Here is a 16,694-nt window from a genome sequence, read left to right on the forward strand (position 1 = left end):
ACTATATGTTACTTTTTTAAAAAGTTTTTTAAAAAAGAAAACAATGTGCCAGGATATTGTATAAAATTTATTCCCTAGTACTATCAGGAAATGTGAGGGTGGCAATTGGTTTGTGTGTTGGAGTGGTTTTCCCTTTGTGGATGTGGTGGACAGATATTTCTCCAGATATATGTTCCCACCCTACTGAACCGAAGAAGAAAAAAGGAACTTCCCACCTCTGGCTAATGAACTAGGATGAAGGATATATACCTGGAGTTGTTGGTGGCTTTGCACTTCTTTTCTCTGTCAATGGAGAAAACTTGCCTGCAATAAAAGATGATCAAAAGAGAGAGATCGGGAGTCAGAGAGATGGATGTATGGATGTATAGATAAAAGAGTAAATATATCGATGAACCCACCTGATGGCAGTTTATTTGTCCCTGAGACACACCTCTACCCTTGTCATTTTTATGAGCCCACAAAGTTATTTTCTTATACCAGATAACCACTTGCAACTGAAAGAATTCTGACAATAGAAATGATAGAATTTTAAAAAGTTTTTATGCTGTGTTAGAATTTGTCAAGGTCGTTGTTTGTTTTTAAATAACCCTTTTACCTTCTGAAGTCACTGGAACATTTTGTACTTGTGTGTAAATACTGCATTTGTGAATCATTTCCCATTACATTGCTGATAGACTTTTGAACCCTATTGAACTATTATTTCCTCCCATGTCTCTTTCTCAGCTTTTCCTGCAACATCAGCCACTTTAACTGTTTCCCCACATCCTGCTTCTGACAATAGCCACTCTGAGAATGCTTTCAAAAGGGTGGTCTGAACCACAGTGTGAATTCAAATCTGTACAAGGCAGGAATGTATGGAGAATTTTGAAGTAAATCAACAAACATTAATTGAGTACCTACTATATGCCAGGCACCGGGGTTACAACAATGAAAATAAAAGTTGGCATGGCCCTGCCCTTGATGTGCGTCTCCCTGTGGGTACATTGTGTGTTCCCTGGAGGTACAGGGAAGGTCCACTCTGGGAGTTTATTTAGCATTTATTACTCATTTGCTTAATATTTCTGCACAAAGTCAACAGTATAATAACCAACACTTATGGAAGTTTTACTCTGTGCCACACCTATAGGCATTAATTGTTTTCCACATTTACCAGATGAGGAAACTGAGGTGCAAGGAGCATATTTAATATGCCCAAGTTGCACAACTGATTTAACCAGAGACAGTCTGGTAGAAAATTCTGCTTACATACCATTGGAAGAAATCTGATCAAAAATACTGGATCTGGTCCTTAAATCACCTTTAAAATTTTTTTGCAAAAGATTAGTTTAAAACATTGGTTAACTTAAATCTTGGTGGTGAAGTTTCCAGATACCCTGCCAGGATGAGATAAAGGGACAGTCTCTTCTTAACTTGTTAGACTTTGAGCCATGGAGAAAAATGGTCTGAAAAGATGAGTTCATGTCTACATTCATCTACTGAGTAAAGTTTATAGGAAGCCCTCAGTTTGGTAAGGACAGATGAAAAATAAAAATGTCCTTAAAATATACCACAGTGTGGTAAGTCCTGTAATAGAGGCATTCCAAAGGTACAAAGCTTTGGGAGGTGGAGGGATGGGGAGGGGAGGAGGACATGCCAAGGAATGGTTGACAAGTAAGCTGAGTGTTGAAATATGAGTAGGAATTCTTCAGTGGACATAGTGGCTGGGTGGGGGTGGTGCTAGAAGAAAGGCTTTGGTGGAGCTGGGGATTCTCTTCTCAGCTTACTCAAGAGTGTCTTCAGAATTATAAGTGGCTCTAAGTGCAGGACTAGAAAGATAGGTGGAAGCTGGGCAAACTAAGGGAAAGCATTTGGACTTAACTTTGAGGTCAGGGATATAAACTGTGTCAATTGCAGACACCTACCAGTAAAAATAACTTGAGCATGTGCTCCTCAATTATGTAGTTATTTAATAATTTATATGGATATTTTGTTTCTTATATATGTGTCCTATCATACCAGTATATTATACCTTTTACAAAATACATAAAGTTGTATAGACAGTACTTAAAGGTTTATCTTTTTTTGCTTTCACAAAATATTAACTATTAAATATGTTCTTGAAAATGTTTACTTTTGAAGACTTTGGTTTCATACTTTGTGATAGGGCAATTTAAAGGACTGGTTTTAAGTTCATTTTATTTTGATTTCTAGTTTTAATCGAAACAAGATATTGCACAAAGAGAGTTTCAACTGAAGAAGTGTGTGTTTAGCAGGACTAACTAAATCATGATGCTATTTTTTTCAAAATCAAGCACTATGCTCAGGTTTTTTTTTTTTTTTTGAAATTCAATTAATAACTTTTCATCTTCCATGATGTCAATCAATTCTTGCAAACTCTTTGGAAAGTGTTGCATTTTCAAATTTTTAGCAATTGGTTCAAACCCACTGATAGTCCTTATCAGAGGTATCTTAAAATAGGCTAGGAAATTCTGTTTCTAATTTTTTTAATGGGCAGATGTGAGAGTTTTTTTTTTTTTTTTTCCTTCCATTTGAAATGAAACACATTCATGATTTTCAGCCATCCACTCATTAATGATGGGGAAATGTTCTCCAGTTGTATGAGTTATCTATTGCTGTGTAACAAATTATCCCGCAAATCAGTGGCTTAAAACAGCAGATATTTATTATCTCACGGTGTCTGTGTTCAGGAATCCAGGAGTGGCTCAGCTGTGTTCTTTTGTCTCAGGGCTGCAGCCGATGTGGTGGCCAGTCCTCCATCAGCTCAAGGCAGGGTTGGGAGCCAGTTTGCTTCCAAGTTTACTCAAGTGCCTGTTGGGGGGACTAGATCCGTCCTCACTGGCAATGCAGAGACAGCAGTTCCTTGCCAGTGGGCTTCTCCATAAAGAGAGCATGAGAGAAAGTGAAAGACGAAATTCACAGTCTTTTTGTAACTTAATCTCAGAGGTCCCTTTGGTATATTCTGTTGGTTAAAAGTGAGTCCTGAGGTCCAGCCCACACGCAGGTGGAGGGGGTTATACAGAGCATGGACACCAGCAAGAAGAGATGAGGCGGGGGCAGGGGAGCTTCAGAGGCTGCATACTGCACCCGTTTTCAAAATAGCGAGTTCATTTTGAAAAGAAGTTCCTTTCTTATTCACCATTAAAATGTCATCTTTACCTCAAGGAGACATATTAAGCATATTTATTTTTCTGAAAATATTTGCATAATCCTGGCAGCCACTGGTCGTCAGAGGAAAGGTCAGACAACTTGGGAGCCTTGTTATTTGCAAAAGTCCTCTTGTAGTTGGACAGCTCTCTTAAGTATTTGGACATGAAATAACTAGCAGACTGATACAAGTACAACTTTCCATCCAGTTTAAAAGAATTGCAAAGAATGTACTTTATGAAGGACTTAATTTTATAGCCTAAGCGTTGATGGTATCTTAGAGCCTGTAGCTTGCAAACCATGACCATATACTGAAGGTGAAGAATGCGGGAGCAGCATCAACCTTGTTTGCGAAATTCCCTTTCTTCTTCAGAGAACCCAAATGAGTTAGGTGAAAGACAGACAGGCCAAGGACAGCGGTTTTACTTCATAATTCAATATTAGTATACATTTAAATTACTTTCTACTTATATTCTTTTTAGTTTTGTTAAAGATGAAGTATTTATAAATACAAAGAGCTATTACTGTTTTTTCTGTACAACTGTGGATCTTCAGATGTACCCCCGGGGTGCATACACCCCCTCTGCTCTAGACCAGTGATTCTTAACTCAGGATTTATTATCTATTCCGAGTGGTTCACTTCCAGGGAGTGAAAAATAGTGACCAAAGATCTAATCAGATGTCCCCAAACAGTTCAGAACTTTGTTCTATGTCCTTGGTAGCCACTGAAAAATTTTAAGGAGAACATAAAGATATTTACAAGTTAGGGTGCTCTTTGGGTAGCATAGTGGCTTGGAGAGGGTGAGCCTGGAGCCCTGGAGAGCAGTACTTGCCAGCGCCCTCTGAGAGGCATGTGTTCATAAAAGCAGTTTAGTCAGAAATCACACTTCAGAAGGGAATTCTGAAAGCAGAATTCAGAACCAAAGACATTTCAGGTCCTCTACCTTTTTTCTTGTCCTCTTCTTTATATTTGACTTTATTATTATTGTTGTTGTTGTTGTTCCTTCTACAGCTGCACCTGTGGCATATGGAAGTTCCCAGGCTAGGGGTCGAATCAGAGCTGCAGCTGCTGGCCTTTACGCCACAACCACAGCAATGCCACATCCAAGCCTTATTTTTGATCCACGCTGCAGCTTGCTGCAACCCCAGATCCTTAACCCACTGAGCGAGGCCAGGGATTGAATGCATATCCTCACAGACACTATGTCAGGTTCTTAACCCACTGAGCTATGGTGGGAACTCCCTGACTTTATTATTGTTATTATTATTTCTGGAGATTCAAACTGGGAGAGAGGGAGAGATTCAAAAAGATGATTTATCAATATTAAAATAACCTCTAGCAATTAAGTAATAGAAAAAGGGTATTTGGAAAAAAGGTCTGTAGAATGATATTGGAGTGCCAAATAAATTTGAAGTAGGATAAACATTTTCTGCACTGGAAAATATAATTGATTTGAATTCCAGTTGTGCCTTTTTTAAGAAGGGTGAGGTGTTTTACAGTTCCTCCCCAGCCGTTCTTCTAGATTTTTAATTTCTTTCTATGGTGATCAGCATAACTTTGGTTTGGTCTAGGTTGAGCTGAATCTCCTGGCCAGTCTCCTGTCTCACATTGTCACTGCTTCACGCTCCCCCCAGGCCCTTCGCTTACATACACTTCCTTAACCAGGGTGGCTTTGCTGGGAGGGTTCACTTGAGCTGCAAATGTCATCTCCAGGGTGTTGTGGTCACAGGGATCCCCTGGGGTGGTGGTTGTCATTTTCCCAGGGTTCAGGTAAGAAGTGGAGAGGATGCAGGAGCAGTGAGCGTCACCCCAGAACCCAAGGGTGGGACCCAGGGGAGGTTGCTGCATTTCAACAAGGGCCTCTGCCAGTCCCTGCATGGCCTCTTGGTTCCCAAGGCCCAGACTTGTTCACCGATCCAGATACAACAACTTGAACACACTGGCCTTTCCCCGCTGCTGCCTCCGTGGAGGCTGCTGTTATTCCTGCACGCGGGCCAGGCACCCTCCCGGGGGCTGGGACACGGAGCCAGTGGGGCTGCAGGAGGCCAGGCTGGTGTTGAAATTGGCAGCTCCCCTCTGCCCACAGGCACTTCCCCCTGCCAGCCCAGCCGGGGCCGGGTGGGGCAGGGTGGTGGCTGTTCAAGATCCATCTCTCTGAGTGGCCAGTGTCTGCTGGACATGGTGGATTGCTTCCTATGACATGGTCTAGACCTGAAGATCAATTTTTGGCCACCAGTAGCAATGAAGTGAGACCTCAGACTGCAATTATTTTCATCCTCTGGTGTCAGACCTAGACAGCAGAGCTCCTGGCATGTGGATGGGATGGAGGCATTGAGGAGCCTGGAGAAATCTGACCTCCTTTCTTGTGGGATGGCTCTTAGTTGCCTTTGAAGTCTGGTTGCAATTTATGTGGTGACTATTGGGGCTTATTTAACTGCGTACTTAATTTTATATTTGAAAAACTATTTATAGGTCTGCAAAGGTAGTTGTTATTCTTTCTTCTTTTTTTTTTCTTTTTAATTTAAAGCATAGATTTAAGAGATTTCTTGGTGTAATCTGTCTGATTTTTGGGTGAGACCCCCACCACCTCAGTGTGGAATTAGGTAGGGCTGGACTATGGTCTCCTTTCAGTGACTTATTAATTATATAACTTGGGAACATTGCTTCTCTTCTCTAGGCCCCTGTTTTCTCATCTGGAAGGACATCGGCTTTATCACAGGGTGAGATTCCTTAATCATCAAGAATTGGAAATGATGAGTAAGGTGCTAGAATTGTGCTTGTCACCTTGAATGCTCTCGTTAAAGAGGATATTATTTTATTATATAAATTGTCACCCATGTGGCCCCCTGGGCCTTCGTGGTTGATCAAATCAAGGTTTCTCGAAACGGATATGACCTGAGTCAAGAGCATGAGCAGCTGAGTCAACGAGTATTTATAAAAGTCTCCACTAGCAACACGGTGCTGCTGGATTAGACATCGTTGTTCACACAGCAAAAACGTAAACCTTCTAGTCATTAAAAACTTGCCGTCATGTGTGATAAGACAGGTTAACCAAACCGTTTATGGAAATTCATGTTTTAAAATTTATAGATAGGTCTGTAGTGGAAAAAAAAGTTTGGCCATGACCCCTAGATGTTTCTCCTTTTCAGTGATCCAGGCGAGGCTAATAATTCACTCCTAGGGTTTTGAAGTTATTTATTTGCCTTTGGGTCTGGGGCATTCCCATTTGTGATCAATGCTAAGGAGGAAGCGAATTCATGACTTGATTCATACAGATAAGCCTGTAAGGGGAAGAGTGGGCAACAATTACCTCTGCTTCTAATCAGATGTATTCAGCTCTCCGGTTCTCTTTGCTCACGTGGGCAGCAAGGTGTTCTGGTGAAGTTTGCAAATACCCTCACTTTTGCTCTTTGCTCCCTTTTTCTTTCTGTTATCGCCTTGCCCTCTGCGCTCTGCTCCCTCTTGTCACCTCTGAGGTCCGCCTGTCACCCCACTGCCCTTCAGAACTCTTTTCCTTGAAGCCTTTCCAAACAGGTGCTGTCTTGCTTCACTCTCCACCGTCATTCTGCTAACCCCTGGGTCTTATAGATGTTCCCTGTTCTGAACACTGACGCATCTGTCTTTATATAGCCCTGACTGCCTTGGCATTTCCATGCTCCTCACTCTGTGTTTGCCAGCGCTTATCCCAACTCTTCCAGGAGCACTGGGGATCCCGCCCCTGTCACCTTTCATGTAGCACTTTGCGTTGTTTGTTATGGATTAAAGGACTCACAGAGGCCAAGAATAAAGGGTGTATTGGGGGGAGCTCTCAATACACTTGTGTTTTGCTTTTCAGCCATTCTCAGCTGAATGTCTAATCTGATGTCTTATTAGTAACTGGAAATTTAATAGGCAGAGTTCTGAGTTCTTTCTTGTAGGAATGTGTGCAAGTTTGGACTAGTGGATGAGTCACAGACTTGGAGGAGTTTAAAAGCCGTGGTTTAGTGAAAAGCCAGAGAGCGAGAGAGAGGAAGAGAGAGAGAGAGAGAGTTAGAGTTAGGAAGCCCTGCATGCAGAACCCAGGAAGTGAGGCCTTGCAAGCCGTTTGTAACACGCAAGGAACTCTCCGCCTTGATGTGGTGCAGACGGCAGGGGCAAGAGTAGAGCACCCTTAGGCTGTCTGAGGGGAGAATGAAGGAAAAGGGAACAAAAATATTCTTTCTTTCCCAGCCTGGCTCAGTCAGTGGTAGTGCTACCTGGGACCACTTCGTCACCCTCTTACTGTGTCCAGACACTATGTTATTTAAAAATACCAAAAAACAAAAAACAAACAAAAAAGCGCCATCTCCTTTCATCCTCACAAACCACTTCTGAGGAATTTTCACAGTTTTACAGAGTAGGATGCAGAAGCCCAAGGTCACACATTAGCAAAGCGTAGAGTCAGGCTATGCATCCAGGTCTGCCTAAACTTCAGGCCTCTCTAAATCTTGTCCTGACCTATGACCCTGTTCATTTTGACTTTGATCTTTTTTTTTTTCCCTTTGAGGGGAGAAAGGAATTTTTTTTTTTTTTTTTTTTTTTTTTTTTTTTTTTTTTTTTAGCAGATGAGAATTGGCCTTCTGTCTGGGACTTCCCCTGCTAGCAGGTTCTCAGGACATTTTTGCTGAATGAGTGAGTCTGTTCCAGTGGCTCTGGGATGGAGCATGAATGGAGCAGTGCAGTGTCTGGGAAGGAGGCCTCTCTTACTAGCTGTGTGGTTTAAGGCAAGTCCCTTCAACTCTATGGGCCTCAGAATGCTCCCTTTATTTATTTGTTTATTTATTTTTTGTCTTTTCAGGGCCGCACCTGCGGCATATGGAGGTTCCTAGGCTAGGGGTCTAATCAGAGCTGTAGCCACCAGCCTACACCACAGCCACAGCAACGTCAGATCCAAGCCGCGTCTTCAACCTACACCACAGCTCATGGCAATGCTGGATCCTTAACCCACTGAGCGAAGCCAGGGATCGAACCTGCAACCTCATGGTTCCTAGTCAGATTTGTTTCCCCTGCGCCACGACAGGAACTCTGAGTGCTTCCTTTAAAACTTAAGGTGGCTAGGGACAGACAGTGTGACCTCTTCAATGCCAACTCTTATGAGACGTGGGGAAAAGGCTGCCATAGCCTTTTGGTCACGTGTGTCACAGTAAAAGAGGGGAGACAGAATCATCCATCCATGCCTGGGATTCAGGAATTCTGCTCTCTCTTTTTAATCTCTGAAACCTATTTAAAAAATTTTTTTTAGGGCTGTACCTGCAGCATATGGAAGTTCCCAGGCTAGGGGTCGAATCTGAGCCACAGCTGCTGGCCTATACCACAGCCACAGCAATGCAGAATCTGAGCCATGTCTGCGACTTACACTACAGCTCATGGCAATGCCAGATCCTTAACCAATGAGCAAAGCCAGGGATGGAACCCTCATCGTCACAGATCCTAGTTGGATTTGTTACCACTGAGCCACAAGGGAACTCCTATTTTTGTGATTTATGGTAAACTTGGCCATTTTCCTGCACCATTTCTCCCATTTGTTAAGGAGCTATAACGACACATGCATCCTTCCTTTCTTCATATATTTTGTTTTGATCCTTAAAGATTCATAGAAGATGAAAATCTAGTAATAATGTAATGAGTCTTAATGATTATAAAAAGTCCACAGACATCCTCCAATGAAAATTCAGCTGTAACATCTTCCTCAATCAGGGAAATGCTGAATGGTGACAGCATTTAATGTTCTGGTTTAACTACAGAGCCTTTAATGTCATGAAAATATCAGTGCTTATAGCAGTTGAAGAAAGGCATCAAGAAAATCATCGATTATTCCGACATGATATACATTTACCCCGACTATATTATAAAATAAAATTGAATTCACTGACAATTCCTAAATTGAAATAATCTTTAATCACAAAATTATTCTTTTTCTATAAAGTAAATTCTTTTAGGGAAAGACGAGATTTCAGAGAGAGACGAATGTGGTTTACATCATACAAGCACTTGTAAAGGGCTGTCTTTGCCCCCTCACTGTCTTTTTCTGAGATTCTGATGATCAGAATGTGCGCATTCCAGAAACCTTTAATGTGAGTGACCCGATGCAAGAGGAAGAAAGACCATCTGTTGATTCCTTTTTGTTTAGAATGCATCAGAGACAATATGGGCAGGCTTTTTGAAATAAAGTAGGCAGAGAGCCGTTGAGTTATCGACACAAGGCCACACAGAAAGCAAATGGCAAAGGCAAAATAAGACCCCAGATCTTTTGAGGTGCTCTTTCAGTGCTTGCTTACCACACCTTGATGTTTTCCCCAGTGTCTGCATGAGCTGGCTACCACTTCTTTGGAATGGCAAGCTTAAAATGGAGGAGAGCTGGTCAAATTCTCCCCAGTGCTTAAATTATCTTAAGCAATCACTTCATCCACTCTCGAGAGGTGGTTGGGAAGGGGTAGGGCTTTTGAGAAGTTGAGTGGGGTGAAAAGCTGTGTTGGGAGAAATCTGGTCCTGGCATTACATTCATGAATAGAGCAATTAATGCACAGCATGGAGGAGAGGCGGGGTTTGCCTGGAGGGCAAGGATGAGGGGACATAGAGGAGGAGTATTTCAAGATGGCAAAGGATTTTGTGTCTCCTTCTCTCTCTGATGCGCCTACTTCCTTGTAGAGCATTCTAGTAGTAAAAGGACTTGTGCTGTCTTGCTTCCAGGTGTCTGCTTCAGAAATCTACAAAGTCTATTCTTTCTCCTCCTGAGTTAGCATTACTGTATCTGATTTTCATTCTTTCCTCTGTAACTTAAGCGTATGCCCGCTTCTTCTGCTCTTTAAACTGACCCCTCACCCAACACTGATTAACCCCAAGAAAGAGTTGAGACATAGAAACTTCTCACAGCACCCTCTTTTGGCCTTATTTGTCTTCATAATCTCTTTTATAGGGTACAGGTTATCTTGGTTTTTCCCACAATTGGTTTGGAAGTCTGCTCAGCTGCCCATGTCACTCCGCTCTCAAGGGTCACTTTCGTCATCAACCAAATATTGAAACAGGTGGAACCTGCCACCCGTAATGTGAGCTACAGTGGAAACAAAGTGACTTGGCTGTGGCGGCTCAAGTCAAGTTTGAGAGAGGTGACTGTGGGAATCCAAATGCCTCCTTGTGACTTTGGTAGCAAAGGGCTTTGAATGGCTTCATTCTTGAAGAATGTACTGTTCCCGTGTCACAAGTGTGACTGGTTCAGTACAACTGGACATTCTCCTCTGCAGCCTCCTTGCACAAAGCCACCTACCCCTGGTTGGCTGCTGGAGAAGCTAGTCTTCTGGTTCCTGCGACAGCAGCTCCAGTGACACATGGAAGACTCCATTTGGGTGGGCATGAGGCAAAGACACAAAACTCAGGGCCAGAGCAGAAGTGTGTTAAAAGCACTCCCATTTCTCACCTTTTCTTACACAGCTTTATTTGGCTGATCTGTTAGCAGTGGTTGCATGATGCTCACTAAATATCACAAAACATGCACAGTTTTCTCAGCCTGGCTTCCCTGTCTTCACAGCCTCAGAACTGGGTCATGTTAACCCAACCTCCAAAAATCTTCTTGGGATTTGTCTGGTGTAGGCTTCCCAGTTTAAAGATATGTAAAGGAAGCATAATCTCAGGGGAAAACACCCTCCTGTATTAAAGGAGATCTGAGTACTAAGCCAAGTTTCATAATAATAGTTAATGTCTTTGTCTTTTGGGGGTAAGCCCCATCATCCCTTCATACTCTCAGTTTTAATTGTGTAGGATAAAGATAAAATGCTAGTCCCTTACCTACATCCAAGGATGCTCTGAAAATGAATAATAAACCAAGGCATGCCAATCCAAGAACTGCTTTGAAGTCACTCCTATGAAAAGTCAGGAAATTGGGGCTATTGTTGTAAGCGGACGTAAATACTTAGCAAATCTTAACTACACAGACATAGGGAAGTAGAAGAAATTTTTATGTGTGTGCTAAAGGAATAAATGACCAGAGTTCCATTGTGGCTCAGCAGGTTAAGAACTCAACTAGTCTCCATGAGGTTATGGATTTGATCCTGGCCTCATTCAGTGGTTTAAAGATGGTGTTAATCAAAGATGCAGCTCGGATCCTGTATTACTGTGGCTGTGGCGTAAGCCTGTAGCTGCAGCTTCCATTTGACCCCTGGCCTGGGAACTTCCATATGCCACAGGTGTGGCTGTAAAAAGAAAAAAAAAAAAAAAAAAAAGCATAAATGGCCAACACCTCCTCCACCTTCTCCCCTTATTTCCATGGTGTATGTGCATTCACATTTTTTAATTGCCTGGTTCCTTCTTGTGAAGCTTTTGCTAAAAATCAGATAATTTAGACAATTTGGTGAAAAACCATATCCTCTTGTTATTGATGTTTTAAAATGTTTAAGTATTTTGACATAAATGCTAAAGAACAAAGTCAATTGTTTAACTAAAAAGGCAGAATGCAAATATTTAGCTTAGGTATTTGGAGTATCCATTTTCATAATCACAATACTTCCTTGAAAATGTTTGAGAAAGAGTTATAATTTGGCTCTTTGAAAAGGGTGGGAAATTGAAGTTGAAATAAACTTGACCTTAGACTTCCTTCCTCAGTTTTGGGTAAGAACTCACGAAGGTTCTCTTATAATTGGATGTGGACTTTTTAGGTTTTTACATGACTTCATACTACATGTTTTTGGGAAATATTATTTGTATTTTAATAGAGATGTGGCATATAGTGAATTAAGTGAAATGCATTTCTTGGAAGGTAAAAAAAATGTGGTTTCCATTTTATTCCTCTGTGGAGTCATTTATTTCTAGGTTCTCCAGATCAATTTAATCTTCATAATTTTGTTTTTAGTCATTCACTTTCTTGTTTGAGCTTTTGATCATTTATTCCTTAAATTTATACATTTATCATCAAATATGCAATGACCTAATAATATGTGCCAGTCATCATTCTAGGTGCATTTATATTTTATAAAGGCATATGTTTTTGTTTAGGCATATTTCTTTTATATTTGGCAAGCAGTTGGTTTCAAAACACGTACTGAACGCTGGAGAGTCCTCTGAGTCTGCTGTGGCATGGTAATAAGTGTCTACAACGCAAGTTCTTGGCCATGTTGGGGAAGGCAGGCCCTGGGCAGTAGCAACAATGATAATAGTTTATACCAACAGAACACTTCCATGGGCCCCTGGCCCTAATAACAGCCGTTTTCCATGAATAAACTAGTTTAATCTGTATAATAACCATTCACGTTCTCATTTTAGAGAGGAGGAAACTGAGGCAGAGGGCCTCAGCTTCAGTAATGTTTTAAAAGTTACAGAGCTTATTAAATGCTGGACCCAGAAGAACAGTGTCACAAATCTCAAAGTGTTTTGTAAAAATTAAAGCACAAAAAAAAAATCGCACCAATTGACTAAATCTCAATAAACATTAAAAAAGACTGCAGAATAATTGTTTTTGTAATGGCACCAAATGACCAGTTTAAAAGGTGGGGCCTCTGCAACAGGCACATGAAAAGATGCTCAACATCACTATCAGAGAAATGCAAATCAATAGTAAAACGAAGTGTCACCTTGCACTGGTCAGAATGTCTCTCATCAAAAAGTCTACAAATAATAAACGCTGGAGAGGGTGCGGAGAAAAGGGAACCCTCTTACACTATTGGTGGGAATGTAAATTGGCGGAGCCACTATGAAGAACAGTATGGAGGTTCCTTAAAAAGCTAAAAATACAACCACCATGCAGTCCACAATCCCACTCCTGGGTGTATATCCAGAGAGAACTCTAATTGAAAAAGCACATGCACTCCAACGTTCATAGCAGCACTATTTACAATGGCCAAGACACGGAGACAACCCAAATGTCCATCAACAGAGGCATGGATAAAAAAGAGTGGTACAGTTATGCAATGGAATATTACTCATCCATAAAAAAGAGTGAAAAAATGCAACTTGCAGCAACATGGATGGAGCTAGAGATGATCATATGAAGTGAAGTCAGAAAGAGAAATACCATAATATATTGCTTATTATGGAATCTAAACAGTAGTACAAATGAATTTGTTTACAAGATGGAAACAGGCTCACAGACAGAGAAAACAAACTTATGGTTACCAAGGAGGAAAAGGGTGGGAGGAATAAATAAACAGAAAGTCCTACTGCATAGAACAGGGAGCTATATTCAATATCTTGTAATAGCCTATAATAGAAAAGACTATGAAAAAGTATGTGTGTGTATGTATAACTGAATCACTTTGCTATACACCAGAAACTGACACAACATTGTAAATAATTATATTTCAAGAAAAAAAAATACTAAAATGTGGCCTCCAGTGGGGATTTGAATCTGCCACCTCTTAGCAGTGTGACCTTGGGCAAGTTGTTTCATGTCTCTGTGCCTCAATTTCCCCATCTGTCAATTGAGGAGAGTGAGTATGAGGATTAAATGAAATAATAAATACAAAAAATTTAGCATGTCTGGCACATGATAAACACTTATTAGCTATTATTATCATTATTATTTTATGATCATTGTATTTCCATTTCTCCCCAGGAGAGAGCAGAAAGCTGATAAAATAGCAAATTAAATTAATATAAAATCCTGGAGTAAAGCAAAGTCAGCTTGAACCTCATGCAACCGAAAACATCATATTTTATGAAACTGGTAACGTTCCCACAGTATGTCACACAAATTATTGTAGTGCCCAAATTATATAATGCCAAGAAATAATTTATCAAGGAAGATTCAATTTGTATTTAGTGAGCATCTTCTGTGGGTTGAGCACAGTGCCTGATATTTTGGGGGTAGGACAGGTGGCTCACAAAAGGGGACCCAGGTATGGTTCTCCCCCCCCACCAAAGCGTATAGTCTTATGGGTAAGGTAAGTCATAGATAGAAAAAAAGATTAAATAGCAGAACCTGACAGGACACAGAAAGTGATGTAATCATTGCTTTGGACTGAAAGGGCGAAGCAGCGTGTGCAGAGTCTTCAGGAAAGCCCCCTGTAGATGACGGGACTACTTTGAGCTGCAAAGAAGTGAGAAGTACATTGAAGGAGGTGAATAAAACTATGACAATTACGAGGCAATTACAGGAGCTGGATTTGATGAGTGGGTCAAGAAAGTTGCAGTCATTTCTGTTCTCTGAAATGAATGTTTCTGAGCTCAGATTTTATGTTTTGAGGTGTATAGGGCCAAGGAAAACAGCATGATTCAGACGGGGTTCATATCTCAGGCCTGTACTCCTAGCTGCATGACCATCTCAATATATTTAACCTTCTTGAGCCTCAGTTTCCTCATCTGTAAAATGACCATAATTCCTCCTCCACCTAAGTAGGTAATTAGGAGACCCAGCAAGGTAAGGGGACATGGCAAGAGCCTCGAGGCCATAAAGAATCCAGTGAATATAATGGGATTTTGTAGCAGTGTCTCTTTTTAAAGGTCGTAAAACACGTATAACCTGATTAGCATACAGAGCAAATTTTTCCTTGGGCAATAATTTTTTTTTCATTAAACACTTCTGTGTTCTTGCCGATTCTTTTGTAAACCACTTCCTTTTGTTGAAATCTTGAAGTAGTCTTGATGTAGAAACTGGCAGTTGGGACAATGGTGAATGAGCCGATTTATTAAAATTATTGCCTGACCTTTGAAGAATGGTGGTCTCTTCTGACTCTTGGTCATAGATTATAATTCCCTCCCAATCATAGCAACTCATCCTTAAATACTTTTAATTGACTGCATCTTGTTGCGCTGTAATTCTAGCCTGCAAAATATGCTCTCCTAAATATATCCTCTGATGACTACTCCAGCTTGCTATGCTTTCAATTTCTCACTTCTTGGGTTATTTGAAGAGGTTTATATTTACCTAATCCTCCAAGCAGCCCCAAGGGAAAGCCGGCTGCCCCCAGGCTCCATGCAGTCCTTGGCCAGAAGGGACAAGAGTCACTTTCCTTTGTTTTTCACACAAGTCACTACTATTTTGACTCAGCCACACAGCTCTTCCTTTGTTGGATTCTTATTGAATCATTGCTCTTTTTGATACTCAAATGCTGGTTTACTTTTACTTTCCTCTACATGGTTCTTGTCTTTTTCCTACTCATTGGGAAGTCTAATACCTTGCCCCCTTTTTGCTCTTGCCCCACCTAATATAAGAACAAAACTGGATCTAAACTGATCTTCAGGTTCTATAATGGCAGGCAGACTTAGTACAAACGGCATTATTTCACAGGATGGGGCTTTGGAGGAGGGAGAAGGAAGCTGTTATTATAAAATTGAAGTCCATGTTTAAAAGCAAAGTTATACTTTTCATTCCCTCCCCTCCCCTAGTCTTTGGAGCAATGTATCTTACACTTCAGGGCTAAAATGGACCTTCCTCTCCTGAAATCTTGGCTATAAACCCTGGCTGTACAGCTTTTTTTCTTTCTTTCTTTCTTTTTTTTTTTTTTTTTTTGGCCATGGCTGTGGCACATGAAAGTTCTTCCCTGGCCAGAGACCGAATCGGAGCCACAGCAGTGACCCGAGCCGCTGCAGGGACAATGCTGGATCTTTAACCCACTGTACTACAAGAGAAGTCCTGTAGCTGTGTTTTTGTTTTCCAGGAAGACGCTTAAGTTTGGATTGACCAGCCTAGGCTAGGCAACCTTTACTGTTGAAGGAAGATCCTGATGGAAGGATCAAAGCTTTGATTGTGCTGTGGTGTCTGATCCATGACCCCCTCCCCCTTCCCCTCACTTTTTCCTCTTTTTCCCTTTCCACTTTTGCCAAACTCTTCAAACACCTTCTCCCGCTGCCAAGTGGGATCTAGAACTCCAACTGGACATCCTTCTACCTTACAGTGCCCTCCGTGGAGTCCCGCTCAGCCTCAGATGGAATAGTCTGGAGCTAGAGGTCTCTCTAAGCAGTCAGGCTGCCGTGAGCACGATGTTTTGGTGTGTTTGCACCAGCTTCCTGTTGCAGAGTTTAGGAAGTGGATCTGGTAACTGCCTGAACAAAAACACTTCCCCTTATTCTCTGTGTCAAAGAGAAGCTCCCTGAAATGGATGCCACCTTTTAGGACCAAAGACACAGTGCTGTGCTTTAAGGGGGTTGCAACGAATAGGGAAAGAACCTTGGCTTCACCACCTGGACCTGGCTACACAACTTCGCTTAGCCTGTTTCCTCTTACGTCAGATGGCGAGATGCTGTCTCCCTTGCACAGTGCTTATGAGAAGGCAATGAGATAGCTGAAATGAAGTAGCCATTTCTCTTAGGCAGAATGTGTTCTGTTTTGTGTACATATGGTGGACTATGTCTCCTTAAAGTTTGTTTTTTCAGTTGCAGTCAGGTGACTCATATTTCTAGTAAAGCCCCTGTGCTCTGGGTAGTGGTTTATATCCACGTCCCCCAGCTCCTGGAGGGAAGCAAGGCTTGCTGCGCTCATCGCGGGGCTGGAGTCGAGAGCCGTGGAGGGGGGCGCCTGAGAGCTCCAGCTGGAGCTGGACTGTCTGGGTTCCAGTGCTTCTCTTTAGTCATGAGCTGTGTGACTTCGGACAAAATTACTCAGCCT

At 41.6% G+C, this 16,694-nt stretch overlaps 2 long non-coding RNA genes across 5 annotated transcripts in view; one reads left to right on the forward strand and one right to left on the reverse strand.

Annotated features, from left to right (window-relative positions):
* LOC106510390 overlaps positions 1-16,694 on the forward strand; it is a 262,228-nt gene that overhangs the window by 20,457 nt on the left and 225,077 nt on the right. The window lies entirely within an intron of this gene.
* The window catches only part of LOC102160630, a 55,228-nt gene that overhangs the window by 1,149 nt on the left and 37,385 nt on the right, over positions 1-16,694 (reverse strand). The window contains exon 2 of the long non-coding RNA XR_303569.3: positions 250-303. This is a non-coding gene — a long non-coding RNA (uncharacterized LOC102160630). The remainder of the gene's footprint in view (positions 1-249; positions 304-16,694) is intronic.

Source organism: Sus scrofa, chromosome 5 (assembly GCF_000003025.6).
Source record: "Sus scrofa isolate TJ Tabasco breed Duroc chromosome 5, Sscrofa11.1, whole genome shotgun sequence".
NCBI classification, from domain to species: domain Eukaryota; kingdom Metazoa; phylum Chordata; class Mammalia; order Artiodactyla; family Suidae; genus Sus; species Sus scrofa.